The 13,252-nt window shown below is 47.9% G+C and overlaps 1 protein-coding gene across 3 annotated transcripts in view; it reads left to right on the plus strand.

Moving 5' to 3' along the window:
* The window catches only part of Npas2 (neuronal PAS domain protein 2), a 166,199-nt gene that overhangs the window by 12,652 nt on the left and 140,295 nt on the right, over window positions 1–13,252 (plus strand). Inside the window, exon 1 of one of the 3 annotated variants that reach the window (XM_055607337.1) lies at window positions 7,466–7,484. The exons of the other annotated variants lie outside the window; for them this stretch is intronic. The gene's annotated coding sequence lies outside the window, so the exon portion shown is untranslated. Of the gene's footprint in view, window positions 1–7,465; window positions 7,485–13,252 lie in introns of those variants that run through there. 3 annotated transcript variants of the gene reach the window in all.

Here is a 13,252-nt window from a genome sequence, read left to right on the forward strand (position 1 = left end):
ACACACACACACACACACACACACACACACACACACACACACACACATACACTCTCGATATTGTCACCCTCCAGGATGTATTCTCCTGTTCATCTGGAGTTTATCTCATCAGCTCTCATGACAGAGCAATGCTGGATGCCGGCATCTCCTCACCATAGACTCCCATTAGCTCCAGGGGTCACCTGGGAGAGGCGGAGCTCGCATGGAGGTCATTGTCATCTTCACACACGTCTGTGTTTCCTTTGTCTCTTGGGGGCAGTGTTACTTTATTGCCATTTGGTTCAGAAGTGAGATGACTCACCCAGGTACAGTCAGAGCTTGAATGTAGCCCTTTAAAAGAATAATAATAAAAGAGGAACCAAAAATAGAATAACCAGTGTTTATTTACCTTCTTCCTGAAACGCAGCCTCCCAGAAGATAGGGAATGTGTAAATCAAGCACTGGAAGCACCCCTTCTTTGGTCGAAAGCACTTTTCTCAAGTGTGTGGTTATTGTACACAGCTGGGTGTGCGCAATTCCGTGTCCACGTGCCGCCCAGCCCTTAGGAGGAGGAGGCTGTGTGTGAAAGGGTACAAAAGAGTGGCGCTCACAGGAAAACCTTTGTAGGGCACACTCATTATTCTGTTCCTTGCCATCCTTGAGTAGCTAACCTGCTTTTTGAAATTGTTTCTCTGCCTGCAGTAAGGACTGTTAAATCAGGACGCTCATTCTGGCACGCCTCATTTTCTTGGAGTCAACTTCCTTCAGCCAGGCTCAGCTGTGAAGTCACTGGGGGGAAAAAAGGGAGCTACCATGGACACCATGTTTGTAAACCAGCATCTCACCTGGTTCCTCCCAGTGCCTAGAAAATTGTGGTGAACTCACTACAGGTGTCTCCCAGAAGCCGTTTGGGTTATGGTGAAATCTATCCTCTCACACGTGAGTGCAAACCTCAGTGGCTCAGGGTAATATAAAGGGAAATATAACCAAAGTATCACAGGCTCTTCAATAACAGAAATTCCCAAGACTGATTAAAAAAAAACAAAACAAAAAAACCTTTATGTATCTGTGTCTGTGTGGGGATTTGTACACAGGAACACAGGTGCCTGTGGAGACCAAACGAAGGGGCCAGATGTCCTGGCGCTGGAGGTTCAGGCAGTTGTTCACACACTCCCAGGTGACAAGGGTGCTGGGAACCCCGCCCCCCCCCCCCCCCCCCCAGAAGAGCAGTAAGCGCCCTCACCCACTGAGCCATCTCTCCAGCCAGTAGTTCCACTTGCCAGGTCGTTTCTTCACTGTAGCTCCGGGAACTTCCTGTGAGGGGACTGCATGCTTCGCTGAGGGCAGGACAGGACACTCCAGCCCCCCTCCCTCTCTGGCAGCCATGGAGACAGCTACAGCTTCTTGTATGGGAGCACCGAGGAGGAGCTCATTTAGAGCTGTCACGGATCTGTCTACCTGTCTGCCACCGCCATTTACGAAAACAAACAAGATCTGTAAACATCAAGGCAATTTGGCCCGTCTTGTGACTGTCGTGCGCACATAGCGTCATTTATCCCACCATCTTACACAACAGCGTTTAAGCTAGCCACTCAGCACGTCCTTGGAAGGAGCCCGAGAAATCTCTTGTTTCTTTTGTTCTTCAGAAGTCTTCACTGACACCTACCTGAATTTCCGGCCACAAGAACGAGTACAAAAGAAGGATGTTCGCATTTATACTTTGAAAAGCTCTAGGGAATCAACACTCAAACGGATTAGGGAAAGGTGTCAGAAGGAATGGCAAGCCAGGTGAAGCATGGGGCTCAGTCCGGGAACGCGTGCCTAGCATTTATGAAGCCCTTAGATTTGGTCCCGGCAATGTGGAAAGATAGATAGATGGGTGGACTGGAGGATAGGAGGGTAGATTTATAGATATAGAGAGAAAAATAACAGACAAAAGTTGGTTTGTAGAGCAATGGTGTGATACAGGAGGTGGGGTTTGTATGGACCATCCATGAAACAATGTGTGGAGGAGTTAATGATTCAAAAGTACCTCAGATTTTCAATAGTGCAAGCCGAGTGTGTTTTCCAACTTGCCTATGCTGTAACAAAAACCTGAGACAATAAATAGGAAAGGATTGTTTTGGTTCAGTTTTGGGGGTTCCAGGCCATGACTGATTCCGCTCTTTCGGGGCCTGTGGTAGTTCGTGGCCAGCCGTGTGTGGGAGCCAGCTGTGTACCTCATGGCCAGAGAAATGAGAGACTGGAACATCATCGTCCCCTTCAGGAACAGGTCTGCAGTGACCCACCTTTCTCCCGCTAGGCCCTGCCTCCTTGAGGCTCCACTGATAGCTCCAAGTGGTGCCATACTTTCAACACTGGGCCTTTGAGGACCTCAAAGGTCTAACCATAGCGTCAAGGGTGGCTGTGCCAATGAGTGCTTTCTAACCAGAGTGAGAGATGTTTCCGCAGTCGGTATCAGCGCCTCCCTTAGGGCCTCTAAGCCGCAGGGGCCCGGGAAGAGGGCTAGACTAGGGGGGCATGGAATGTCTGGCTCCAGCTCTCCTAGAAGCACCAAAGCATTTCACAGTGAGCATGAAGAGAGCTGGGTGTCTTGGAAAACAAAGGGCTTCACTTAGTTCTGGGGTAAGATGTTTTTGGTTTTTTTGTTTTTTGTTTTTCCTTTTCCAAGATACATAGTTAAAGCCAAGAATGCTGTTGAGCACCTCACTGTAGCTTTGCTGATGACCACACTCCTTTGCTATCTCTAGGGAGGTTTGTTGCTCTCAGACACCTGGGTCAAACAAGAATGAGGCACGCTCTTCTACAGTTTCCAGTGTGCTAGGGTAAATTTTAACACCCTAAGAAGACTGTTAGAGAAAAATCAAAGACCTGAGCTCATTTGAATTGTGGCAGGATGGATAATTCAGTCAGGCCGTTGAGGGCCAGTGCATGTCTATGCTGTACTCTCGAACATGATATTTGCCCTCGTGGCCCACTCTGTCATACCTAACTATGGTACTGGTTTTTAGACAAACAGATTGCGTTCTACATTTGCAATGTTTTGGTAAGTATCAAAGAAAGTCGTAGCTATATTTGGAGTTAGTTTCCTATGTGATTGAAGCTAAGCTGAATTTTCTTTAAATGAGTCCTTTTGTCCTCTTTGAGCTAAAAGGGAAGAAAAATGGGGCACTGTATGTGAAGAGACGATGCAGAAGAAAGATGTCCTCAGCTTTCCAGGAGTCGCTCCACTAGACGCAGGGAACACTCGGACTGGCTGTGAGTCAGGAAGCCTCACATTACACAAGGGGCGCTCAAGGCCAGAGCTCAGCCACGGCAGAGCCTTTGAGGAAAACACCTCCAGCCTCCCATCACGAAGCGGCCAGTTGCCTCTTCTTCGCCTTGCACTCTGACACATCCTCCTTGCTCTCCCTACCTGCTGCCAAGTAGAGAGGCCAGTTGTCATAGGAGCAAAGACATGATCATAGTGTTGACAGAAGAGGAAAATCTCTCATCGTTTAAGCTCCCTGTTGCCACCACCAGTTTGGCTCATTTGTCTGATTCCCATAAATTGGTTGTTAGATGAACACAGACTTGCAATCTGACTTATTTTCCTCGAAGGTTGCTCTGCAGTTAGTGAGTGGAGCTGCAGAGGGCTGGCCGCCAGGGCCAGGGAAGTCCCGGTCCAGAGAGACAGGAAGGAGACAGAGTTGCAGTGTGCCTGTGGATGTCAGAGAACAATTTTGGGGAGTCACTTCTCTTCCTACCACGTGGCTCCCACTGTCTAAACTCAGGTCATCAGACTGACCAGCCAGAGCCTTTACCTGCCAAGTGACCCAACCCACTTGTTTTCCCACAATTTTTAGTCTTAGGGACGTTATCTAGCTCTCGGATGTTCTTGAGATGACAAGGCCACCTTCCATTTGCTTTGATTCATTTGTTTTTGTCTTAATCAGGACTGTTTGCTTTTTTACTTTGTTTGAGATTTTCGTACACTATATACCGTATTTACATTATTTCCATCCCTCCTTTCCTCCTCCGACTCCACCCCCCACCCAACCATCCAGCCACTCGTCCATATATCCATCCATCCACCCCAAGTCCATTTAGTGTTGCTCCTATTGCGAATGTCAGTAGGGCTGGCCGCTTGGGATCTGGCACACTCTTGCAGGCTCCTCCCTAGGTCTCCCTCGCTTGGCAGCCATTGTCTGTGGCTCTTCTCCATGGGTGAGGATTTGTGAGACTTCTATGTTGTCGTATTGACAGGTCACTGTGCAGGCTGTGCTTAGGCGGCCATCTTGTTGAGACGTCACGGGTGCAGCATCCCTCCCTGTCTGAGCGACACTCTTGAAGCAGGCCTGCTGGTCCTCTCAGTCTTAGTTTTTCCGTCCTTTCTTCTGCAGTGGTCCCTGAGCTTTGGGTACAGGGGTGCGCTGTAGATGTACCAGCTGGGACTGAGCACCGCCAAGGCCACTTCCTGCCTGCACTCTGGCCAGCTGTGAACCTCTGTAGTAGCTTCCGTCTGCTGTAAAGCAAGCCTCTTCCGTGAGTGGGGAGAGATCTACTTACATGGTTGGCCCACCATCAGTTGGACTCCAGATGGGCCACCCTCCGCTTGTGATGGTCAGGTGATGCAATGAGGCTAGGGTCGTTCTGAAAAGTGTTGCTACCTAAGACTAAAGGGTATTTTACTCCTTTGTCTCAGAGAAGCAGTTCTAATATGTAAAAACGATGCTTACAGTTTAGACAGGAGTGTTGATATTGGAGGGTGGATTATTTCTGCCACCTGCTAGGCATTCTCCTTCCTCTTTGTTTTCATCAAAAATTGGCACCTAGTGTGCAGAGCTCCTGTTTCATACCACTTACATGTTTGTTGCTACAGAAAGACAGTACTTCATGGTCTCTTCGGTGGAGGCTAAAAAGGTTGACCATGTAGAGGAGAATAGAGGTTAGCAATGGCCGGGAGGGTGGTGAGGAGGTGGATGGAGACATGAGGGGACAAGAGGATAACCTCCTATGTCCTGTGGCACAGCAGGGTAATTGTGACTGACGCCAGTAGATGGGCTATTTCAGAACAGCCAGTAGAGATGATTTTGAATGTTTGTAACATTAAAAAAAAAGTGAGGGGGAAGGTTAATAGTTATTTCGGTGGTCATGATCTGTGCCCTGTCTAGGTACAAATATTACTGTGTCACTTAAAAAGCCTTGCGTGTGTTTTAAAGAATATATATGCTCAGCCTCTTCTATAGACTGAGCTCTGTGCTTGCAAGAGCTTCTGTTCACTTAAATTACACTGTCGTTCTTTTTTCTATGGAATTTAGGCTTGTGTAAAAGCTGCCCTGGCCAGCACATGCTAAGCATGCTACCCTTCTCATCAGGTCTAGGGGGCTGTTTGATGTTTCATGTGAACAGGAAGTGAACGTGCATTTAGCTCTTTTCTGGGATGCTGGGCCTTTGCCTGTGTGTGACCTCTGCCTTTGGCATGCTTCTTTCTGCCCTCAGCTGCCTTTCCCAAGGGACCAGCTTCCACCCTCTAGGTTTGCACAGGCCCCCTTTCGTGTCTGCTCCATTTCTGTTGTGAGGTTGCCAGCTTCTACAGCTCTCTACCATAGGACTGTGGGGCTTCCTTTGTAGAAATGAAATCTTCCAAAGTTCCTCAGACCCCTGATACTGAAGTCTTTCGGAGATGACACACCTCTAACACCCATCAAATTATCTACAGTGAGGTGATGTCATTGACCATGAGGTTCCATTTAGCCCATTCCTTCTTTCAACAAAGATACCCGCTACTTTTTTTTTTTCTTGGTACGCACTTTACCTTTTATAGAAATGTACAGTTTGATTAGATGACTCGGCCCTAAGTTCTGAGAGGGCTGAGCAACGCTGGATCCCTCTCCTGGCATTCCAACTTGATCAGCCTTATCTGGAAATTTCATGTGTTTTGCTGATCAGAGTTCAAGTTTTAGTCCTTGGCCGTCTCTGTCCCACCCCACCCCTGATGGAGCACAAACACCTTAAAATGAGGCCATGAACAGTGATTTAGTTTATTGTTTAGTTTATTGTTTGGCAAGCACATGCTTCAATAAATAGGTAACCAGAGCTTTCATTATGTGAGGCTGCTGTATCAGCCTCAGAGGAAAAAAAAAATCTCACTTTTGAAGTTTGTTTTTTTCTTTCTATATGCTCTGGGTGTCCTGAGGTAGCTTGTCCTTGTTCTGAGTTTCGCAATTGACCCATCGTTTTTGTCATTTCTTAACATTTATGGCAAACAAAAGAGGGATCAATTCTCTCGGAAAGGCTTTCCAGACTCTTATTGACATGAGCTTTCTCTTGATTGTGAAAGCCTTGGTGTTCCATTTCCTTGGAAGAAAGGGGTGACACTGAACAGGAATGGTGGTGAGGTGATAAAAGATGTCTGCGTGGCCCACCGCCTCCTCAGAACTTCTGATGCCTGCTCATCAGTTAGTTATCCAGACATGTTGAAAGCTGGGAAGTGACGTCCAGATGACCCATTCCCGAGCTGAGGACGCCCAGCCCTCATGGCCTTTGTTCTGTGCTCACCCAGGAGACAGAAATAGAGGACAACAGGGGTCTGATGCTCACAGATGAGGTAAGAAAACAGGCGTGAGGGGCTTAGAGGGACCCCTGGCCTGCTAGGATTGTCGATTCTATACACAGATTCTTAGGGCCCTATCAGCTGTTACCGCCCACAGCCTTGTCCGGTCTGATGTTCTTTTGTCAGTGATGACCCAGCTAACATGTGGTTGGTTGGCATTGACTCCATACATGCTGAAGTGATTTCACTGCCTCCCATGGGCCCAGCGTTTGTCAGGTTCTCCCTGTGCTGAGTGCTGTTCTGAGTGTGGAATGCGGTATGGGGCAGATTCAATGCTTGTGCCTCACACCTGTGTCAGATTATCGGTTACTGTGACAGACTACCTGAGCCTGGGCAATTTATAATAGAAATGTATTTGCCTTATGATTCTGGTGGTTAAGGAGTCTGGTATATAACCCCGTGGCAGAAGGGAGAAGGGCAAGAGCGAGAGAGCCACATTCGGCGGTTTTCATCTTTAAAATCGGGGATCCGCCGCTTGGCGACGCCACGCCATTTACATCCCAGTGCTGCACATGAGCTCCGAGGGCCCGTTCAGGCCTCAGCAGGACCCTTAGCTCAGATGTTCTGGGAGTCCGGAGCTGACTAGCAAGCATTCTGGTGATTCTTCCTAATTATACCCTCCATACTTGGAACACCAGTTTTCCGAGCATTAAAATAAATAAGATGCAAACAATACGCAAAAGTTTATAATTTTAAAAGTTAAAATGTAATTACATCACTTTCTCCTTCCTGCTCTGCCCTCTCTCTCCTCCCATGTCTGTACCCCACAGATTCACAGCCTTCTTTTTAACCTTGCTGTTACATTCCATGTACCTACGAACAAACAGTCCATTTAGTGTTGTCTGCATGTGTTTCTAGGACCAACCGGTTGATATACTGGATAAACAACCAATCAAGGAGGCATCCCGAGGTCAGTTGTTCTCTGCATTTTAATTAGCTGTGGCTTTCTTTAGAGGTCTCCTGCTACTGCAAAAAGAAGTTTTTTTTTTTTTTTTGATGAAGGGTGAGACCACACTTCTCTGTTGGTGTAAGGATGACTATATAGGACGTGGTTAGGAATTGGGCTGGTTTAGGGAGGCAACAGTAGGTTCTCCTTTAAGGTTCATGGCCTCAGTAGGCCTGGAGAGTTGGCTAGGTTTACAGCCCTAGGAAAGATTTCCCTCCTGTTAAAAGGGCCTTGAGTTCAATTCCACAACTGTTGGTTCCATCCCAAGTCTAAGTCCACTGTTGCACCTTTAGGGTACCTTGGCATTCTGGTCATAGCTGGGTAGGACTGTTAATCCCTTTCCCCTCTTAGCAGGTTGGCTGTCACTTTCTGGTGCTGTGAGAGCCAGTCCTCAGGACAGAGGCTTTTTAGTCAGTTCCACCTCAGATCTTCTGCGTCCTGTGTTCAGAGTGTATGGTGTCTTCAGCGTTAGGGACTCACCTTAAACGTCTGAGAGGCAACCAAGGTAAACAGCAATAGGCTCTGCTGTTTGTGGAGTCTCTTAGGCTCCATGGACCAACAACTTGAAAAGTTTCTCGTGCCTAGTACTGGAGTTTTTGTTAAACAGTCTGTGGTTCTTGAGGGAATATTATTATCCAAAGTCATATAATTTAGTTTAATATATCAACGTTATATTGATACTCACAGATCAAGCATTCTTAGTGGTTTTTAAATCATTTGTCTCCTTCCTTTCATATGCCTTTCTGCCTTATCCCCAACTCAGACTCCCATCCCTGTTTTTTCTGCTCCTCATTCCTGTCACCTGTACCCCACTCTTACTGTCTCTGCAGCCCCTGCCCACCATCCCCAGGGGTGGAGCTCAGTGAATAGGCTGCTTGCCTGGCATTCGTGAGGCCCTGGATACGATCCCCTGGATATGATAACCCAGGCATGTTGGCACATGCCCGCAATCAAAGTTCTCAAGAGGTGGAAGCAGTAGGCTCCTGCTTCCTGCTTCCTGTTCAAGGTCGTCCTCAGATAAGTGGCAAGTTTGAGGCCAACCTGAGCTACCTGAGCCCCCATTTCAAAATGTAGACATTCACTTTTGGTTATTCAGTCTCCAGCCATGCTGAGGGGCGCGTGATCGTGGAAAGTTTCTGCACATCCCCCAGTGGCTTCATAGCTGTAGAAGTGTGGTGTGTGACGCTGGTGCGCGTGGTGGCAAAGAGCACAGGAGTAAGGGTAAACTGAGACACACTCCCAGGATCAGCAGCTGCCTAACGTTCTGATGATGAGCCAAAGGACAGGTCCACCACAGTTAAAACTGGGAAGCCGGCAGGCTTATGTAGAACCTGGTGCGGGGTTCCTGGCAGAAACATGTGACCCCCAAAGCAGTTGCACCGAGTAACAACTTTGAATGACAGCGTCCCCATCGCTGCACAGGTGAAGCCCTCTCTCCCTGGTCTTCCCTACCCTGTACACACCAGCCCTTCCCAGAGACCCAAAGGCTACGTGCAATTAGGGTAGAATTGCATACGCATGGCTAGACACTTAGATGTGGGTTCAATGGCCCTGTGTGCTCCTCCTTCCAGGGGGGCTTGAAGGCAGTCCCCAGAACAGGTCCAGTGGAGATGGATACCCGCAAGCAGGTACCATTGATATGTGAAGATATGGCAGCTCAGCTTAGCCAGCGCCTTGCAACTGATACCCCCTCAGCTGCTTAGCGGGCACCTCCGATTGCTCTGACCTCACGATTTACTATCAGTGCTTTCCGAATAGCCACTCACCCTGCCTCAAAGTGAGAGAAGAGGATCATTTGTCCAGAGCTGTGTCTGACTCGTCATTGTGCCTTATTAAATTACCCTCAGTGCCTTGGATAGAGAAGCAGGTAGCGAGGTGAGAGTAAGGAAGGCAGGAGACGTCCTGTTGGAATAAAGGGAAGGGTAGGAGATCATTACCCCTAGCTCAGGAAGGGAGCTGGCCACAGCCCACACCCATACAGGGGCTTGGCACTACGCAGAGGCAGGAGAAAAAGCTCACAGTGAAGGGAAGGCAAGGATCAGGTGTGTTCCCTGGATGGAGATGACTGTACTGAAGAGCCTGTTGGGGGTGGGCGGGGGCGGCTAGAAAGGGGATCAGCTGTGTGACAAGTTGGGAGTACACTGTCCTTCTGGCTGGCTAAAATTGGAAATGGGGGCACAGACCAGCTCATTGGTCAGCTTGCTCCTTGCCAAGTCCTGGCCATTTTGGGCTGCTGGTGTTACTTGGCTTCCAAAGCTCTTGTTAGAGAGTGGTCTGACTTCTCAAGTCTGATGTAGCGCGCGCTGAGCCCCAGGGCTGGGTCCTGCAGCTCACGGCGAGAGTTCTGTTTTTACAGGTGGCCCCGCCTGTGTGTGCAGCCTTATAGAAAGCTTACTAAGTGATTCCAGCACCCAGTCTACGGTAGGCACCAGTCTGGCCAGTGCTGTGACTGTGTGATGTCAGCCCTGCTGGGTGGCTGTGCACTAGGCCATGGAGCTTGCCAGTACTGGTGTGCTCCGGGCACCTGACGGTCTTTCTTAAACTCAGGGTGGGGAAGCTTCATCCCGCAGCAGGGATTGATTGTGATGGCTGGATCACAGATTCGGCACACACTCTCGGCGGTTGTGGGACCCATGTCACTGTGACTTCCAGGCCACTTGGTGTCCCCTGTGGGTGGAAGGCCCATGGGGTCTTCCTATTTGTGTGGTTTTGTTCTGACATTTTACAGAAAATTCCTCAGTGGAAACACGTCTAATGCATGAGAGAGAGGCAATGGAGTCTTTCACTTTTCCAGAACATGCGGGGAAAAAGTTTTCAGTTTAGAGCACCAAGTTTTACATGAAATGTGTTTAAACTACTTAAGTTCTATAAATAAACCAAAAATATTGTGTAGGGTTTTGAAAGACAACTGCAGTTTTTGAAGAGGAGATGGTTTCTAAAAGACTTCTCTTCTGCCTTTGTGTGTGTTTGTACTTTTAAATTAAATGACATCCGCTGTGTGTAGGAGTTAACTCAAAGCTGTCAAAATTTTTTTTCTTCCTAATAACAACTCTTGTGCCATTGACTACCAAGAATAACAATAACCCTTTTTTAAGTTAAAAAAAAAAAGAGTATTTATTTTTGTCACTGAAAAAACAATTATCCATGTCCTTAAGTTATTTTAAAGATTTTCATGGGTTCTAAGAATAAAACATGTTGAGATTCTGTAGCATGAAATAAGAATCTTATTTGTAGGTCATTCATCTGAAATGTCTTGGCTGCTGGGCCTTGGCCTTTAGGCAGAATATATGTCATTTAGTGAAAAACATATTTGTGCCATTTATTGTTGGAAATACATTGAACATATTAACTGTTTGCCCCTTGGCCTTGTCCCCACTTTATAACTTAAAGACTGCCTTGGTCCATTTTCTGCCACACAACAGAATTCTAAACATTCAGGCAAGTAGTAAATGATAGAGGTTTTGTCTGGTGATGATTGTTGAGGTTGTGTTCATCTTCATCCATGGTGGAAGGCAAAAGGCCCTGAGACAGAGAGGGACCAACTGAACTCACCCTTCAGTCAGAAACTTGCTGTTGTGATAAAGGAGGCCCCTCTGACCTCATCACCCTTCCCCTTTCTATCAATACCATCACAATGGCAGTTCAATTCCGATAGGAGTTTTTGAGGGAACATTCAAACTACATACCACAGTCTGAGGGCTAGAAAGGTTCAGCCATTTGCCTGAGATCACACGGAAAATATGACCTCATTAGAGCCCTGCCATCAGTCACTCACATCAGCCTGCTTTGACGGGAGAGCGTTCTGCTGTGGGCTGCAGAGACATTTGCTTTCTCTCTTGTTTTCCCTGAAAGACACCCTTGGAAAGGAAGTGAAACAGTCTAGATAATTTTATCTGTGAGCGCTTTAAGCTTTTGCGGTCCGAGGGATAACAATGGCCGTTGTATCCCTTTGGGAAGCCGGCCTGAATGGTGGGCTGCTGACACGGTTGCTGCTGATTTACCCACGAAGCTGAAGTGGAAGATGGGTAAAAGCGACAAAGAGAACGATGCTGATAAAATAACATATGGCCCTCGTCTTCGCTCGTAGTTCTCTCTGTGAGACGAAATGTTTGAGGCCGCTAAACTACCCCTTAAATGTGGCTGCAATTATAAAAGTGTGGCTGTCTCGTCACAGTGAAATGAAATGAATATGTAAATACAAAATAAAGTCTTTTTAACTCCATGAGCTCACGAGGGACTGCTCAGCGGGGTTGATGGTTGTGAGACACAAAGACATGCTCCTGTTCTGTGCGGACCTGGAGAGTGATCAGAAAGCGTTAGCAGCACAGGAAGGCGTTCAAGAGCTTCCAAGAGTGAAGGGGGTTTGGGTTTGTTTGCTGTGCCTTCAGTAGTAGTTTCAGTGGCCTTAAATTCTCTTCAGTTTTATTGAAGCATGTAGAAGTTACAAGAGTAGAGAAAGATGTGGGCGGGTTAAAGGAGAAGAAACAAAGAAAAGGGGAAAGGACCGTGAAGAATGGGGCCGTGGGTCCAACTTGTAATTTCAAGGCGCCTGGCATCACTTAGGCGTGCAGTGCCCAGCACTTTCCCCTTCGCAGACGCCCAGGGCAGGCCCTGGCGGTGTGGGTGGGCCTGGCGCGTTACAGCCGTGCTCACAAAGCAACTACACCCTCCCTGCTCTTCCCAGATAATGTGTTTGGTTTTTAAAGGTCCTGGCTTCTGGGTCACATAAATAAAGTTGTAGAACTGCAGCACAAAGGTTGGGAGGGTGAAGTCATTGGAAGTTCTTACGGAGAGAGCAGCGTCTGGGTGGCAACTGGAGGTTTAACTTCCCTGGGATCCAAACAGAATTTAAAAAATGAAGGTGGATGGTGAAAAGGGGCTTTCCAGAGGCTTGAGCCGTCCTAGCTTCCCAATGAAGGTGTCGTTTCCATATCTAGGAATGCTTTGTCTCTCAAAAGCCTCTACCTCCCTCTCTAAAGGGTTTATTTATCCTTGTTTTATGTCTTGTGTTGTTGGGTGTACATCTTTGTACCACGTGCATGCAGTGCCCACAGAGGTCAGAAGAAGGTGTTGGGGCCAGACTTGGAACTGGAGTTAGAAGGCATTCCTCACCTGTGGGTGGAGGGACTGAATCCGTGTCTCCGGCAGAGCAGCAGGTGCTCTTAACTGCTGAGCCAGTTAAGGCTAAGCCAAGTGTCTTCAAAAGCCCTTTTTGAAGGACGGAGAACACTAATGCCAGCAGAGGTTGGAGCAGTAATAGTTTCGGCTTTCGTAGGTGAGAGGCTGGGCGCTATTAGCAGGAAACCGGAGATGTGTCTGGTCAGTGAATGCTTGGACATGCAGGTGGGAATGAGCTTAGTTCCAGTACTCCCAGAGCCGCCAGGCCTCCACACACAGCCTCTCTCCAGACTGTCAGCACATTTAACTGTCTTCTTCTGTGGGAAAGCTTGTTGCTGCATGTTCCCAGTTCTCTGATTCCTTCTCTGCTTTGCTCCCTTAAGTCCTGTGTTTGGAGGTAGCATCTGTGAGGAACAGGAGGGTTGTCCACTCAGGGGAGTGGCTTCAGTAGGATCATCCCAAGCTGTTACCTTGATTCCTGTCAGGAGTGCGTATCCTTGTGCATAGGTGCTGTGCAGGAGACTTTCCCTGGGAGACAACATGTCTCCTTACCCACGGCAGACAAAAGTAGCCATTGGGTAGAAGCCCCTCGGGTGAGCCAGTCAGTTTTCATT

The sequence above is a fragment of the Psammomys obesus genome, unplaced genomic scaffold (assembly GCF_907164565.1).
Source record: "Psammomys obesus unplaced genomic scaffold, mPsaObe1.curated_primary_1811, whole genome shotgun sequence".
NCBI lineage: Eukaryota > Metazoa > Chordata > Mammalia > Rodentia > Muridae > Psammomys > Psammomys obesus.